The sequence below is a fragment of the Urocampus carinirostris genome, unplaced genomic scaffold (genome assembly GCF_059441175.1).
Source record: "Urocampus carinirostris isolate Australia breed hairy pipefish unplaced genomic scaffold, RoL_Ucar_1.0 HiC_scaffold_159, whole genome shotgun sequence".
Lineage (NCBI taxonomy): Eukaryota > Metazoa > Chordata > Actinopteri > Syngnathiformes > Syngnathidae > Urocampus > Urocampus carinirostris.
Genome location: NW_028283261.1, coordinates 2,501 through 5,641, shown reverse-complemented (window position 1 = coordinate 5,641; position 3,141 = coordinate 2,501). Strand labels below are relative to the sequence as shown.

Here is a 3,141-nt window from a genome sequence, read left to right as displayed (position 1 = left end):
TGTATTTTCAGTTTTCCGTAGCAGGTGTGATTGTTTGTTTAATTAGGTAGTTTGTGTTGGTGACGGTGTTCCTAACTGTGGTGGCTTGTTTGTAGAATGTGGGGCCCTGCGTTTGTGTTATGTTGATTTCTGGTAATTTACTTTTTACTAAGTAGTCTTTCAGGTTTTTGTTTCTTTTAAAGGCTGAGATGATTTTGTAATCTTGGATTATGCTTGTGTTCTGTAGTGTCTGATTTATATTTTGTCCATTCATTCAGACGGGTCCATGTATTTTCAGCGACAGCCGCAGTACCGCCAAAATCCATGCAGCGGCGCTGGATTTATGGCCTCCGAAAGGCCCATTCATTCAGACGGGTCCATGTATTTTCAGCGACAGCCGCAGTACCGCCAAAATCCATGCAGAGGCGCTGAGTTTATGGCCTCCGAAAGGCCCATTCATTCAGACGGGTCCATGTATTTTCAGCGACAGCAGCAGTACCGCCAAAATCCATGCAGCGGCGCTGTATTTATGGCCTCCGAAAGGCCCATTCATTACCAACGGGGCTGCAGTAGCATCCCGCGGCCACGCAGGGGCAGATATTGTGAGGGAATTACATGGTAGTGGACGGAGCGCCCATGCATTTCCAATGGGAGTGCAGTACCTCAAAAATCCGCTCCAAGCCACCGAACTTGAGGGCCCGACGTTCCCTCAACACTAGCCCAGTGCAATCGACATTTCGTTCTGTGTACATTGTTACACAGAATGACAATACAAGGGAATTATTATTATTATTATTATTATTATGTATTCAGCCACTAGTGGCGGGCACAATACCCCAAACACTGGCCCGGCGCTGGCTGAGTTTATGGCCTCCGAAAGGCCCATACATTCAGACGGGTCCATGTATTTTCAGTTTTCCGTAGCAGGTGTGATTGTTTGTTTAATTAGGTAGTTTGTGTTGGTGACGGTGTTCCTAACTGTGGTGGCTTGTTTGTAGAATGTGGGGCCCTGCGTTTGTGTTATGTTGATTTCTGGTAATTTACTTTTTACTAAGTAGTCTTTCAGGTTTTTGTTTCTTTTAAAGGCTGAGATGATTTTGTAATCTTGGATTATGCTTGTGTTCTGTAGTGTCTGATTTATATTTTGTCCATTCATTCAGACGGGTCCATGTATTTTCAGCGACAGCCGCAGTACCGCCAAAATCCATGCAGCGGCGCTGAGTTTATGGCCTCCGAAAGGCCCATTCATTCAGACGGGTCCATGTATTTTCAGCGACAGCCGCAGTACCGCCAAAATCCATGCAGCGGCGCTGGGTTTATGGAATCCGAAAGGCCCATTCATTCAGACGGGTCCATGTATTTTCAACGACAGCCGCAGTACCGCCAAAATCCATGCAGCGGCGCTGTATTTATGGCCTCCGAAAGGCCCATTCATTCCCAACGGGGCAGCAGTAGCATCGCGCGGCCACGCGGGGGCAGATATTGTGAGGGAATTACATTGTAGTGGACGGAGCGCCCATGTATTCCTATGGGCAATGCATTTCCAATGGGAGTGCAGTACCTCAAAAATCCGCTAGAGGGCCCCGAACTTGAGGGCCCGGCGTTCCCTCAAGTGCCGATTTTATACCCCCTTCTCCAGCCGACAGCCAGAATTATATTAGGGACTCGCAATTTTGAGAGGTGAGCACCAGGGCTAATCAGCGGCCACCCGTGACCATTGAGTCCGACAGAGCAGAGGCTAGGGGCGGCCTCGCATCTCGCAATTACCGAGGGAAGATGCCGGTTCTCGAAAAATTTCTAAGTTTTTCAAATTTTAAAGTATTGAAGTATTTAGGGCGCTTCCCGCGGCCCTGGCTTTTGCATGTACCCCTCTAAGCTCCGGTTCTCGAAAAATGTCTAAGTTTTTCAAACTTTAAAGTATTGAAGCCGGACTTCCGCGGAGGCTGACAGGGGGCCTCCATCGAAGCACCCTTCACCCCCGGGTGAGCCGGCGTCGGCCCACGGGCCTGCCGGTTCCCCAACTGAGCGATTGGCACACGAGACCCGCCTCGGAGGGCCCACGTCGGCCGGCGCAAGCCGGTGTTCGGGCGTGCGGCTCCTCCGGCTTTGCGGGTCAAGCTCCAGCGCCGAGGATACTAGGCAAACGTTGGGCCCCCCCGAGCCGAGTGGATACCCGCCTCAGAAAGAGCTGGGGCGGTACGTACGGACGGCCTCACTAAGAGGGAACGGAAGCTACTAAAGCACACGTATAACTGTCCGATGTGCGAACGAAAGTGAGGCCGGACGAATCCGATACGAGTTACGAGTGAGGCGGGATCCACGGCTGGCACTCGCGGGGCCCTCTTGCGAAACCATGCCTCGGCGTGAACCTTTTGGCGGCAGAACCAAGACGAACCGAGGTCGAGCTTCCGTCTCGAGCCACACCCAGACGTCCGACCGTCGCGGAGCCCGACGCCACGCGTGCTAGGGCTCCGCGCGAAACATCGTTTCACGACACCCGCTCGTCAGCCCGTCCGAACGTATACGAGTGTCGCGCGGCCCCCCGGGCCCGGCTGTAGCCACAGCCTCGTCCCGGACCAGGGCCGCACCGCCACCAGCAGCGCCCCCCCGGCGGCAGACGCACTCTGGTTGATCCTGCCAGTAGCATATGCTTGTTTTCAAGATTAAGCCATGCATGTCTAAGTACGAATGGCCAGTACAGTGAAACTGCGAACGGCTCATTAAATCAGTTATGGTTCCTTTGATCGCTCCACCGTTACTTGGATAACTGTGGCAAATCCAGAGCTAATACATGCAAACGAGCGCCGACTCGCGGGCGGGGCTCCGGCCTCGCCCCGGGGACGCGTGCATTTATCAGACACAAAAACCCACGCGGTGTCCGGCGGGCGGGGGCTCAGCCGTCGCGCGCGTCCCCCGCGTCCGGCCTCCGCCTCTCCGGGCGGGGGCGTAAGCGGCGCGGGCGGCTCCGCGCGCGCCGGTCCTCGTTCCGCCGGCCCGGCCCCCCCTTTGTGTTGACTCAGGATAACCTCGTGCCGATCGCTCGCCCACCCGAGGCGGCGACGACTCATTCGAATGTCTGCCCTATCAACTTTCGATGGTAGACTCTGCGCCTACCATGGTGACCACGGGTAACGGGGAATCAGGGTTCGATTCCGGAGAGGG

General features: G+C 54.6%; 1 non-coding gene across 1 annotated transcript in view; it reads left to right on the top strand.

Annotated features, from left to right (window-relative positions):
• Window positions 1–2,600: 2,600 nt before the first annotated feature.
• Window positions 2,601–3,141, top strand: part of LOC148344966 (18S ribosomal RNA) — a 1,987-nt gene continuing 1,446 nt past the window's right edge. Inside the window, exon 1 of the ribosomal RNA XR_015848958.1 lies at window positions 2,601–3,141. This exon is cut by the window's right edge and continues 1,446 nt beyond it. This is a non-coding gene — a ribosomal RNA (18S ribosomal RNA).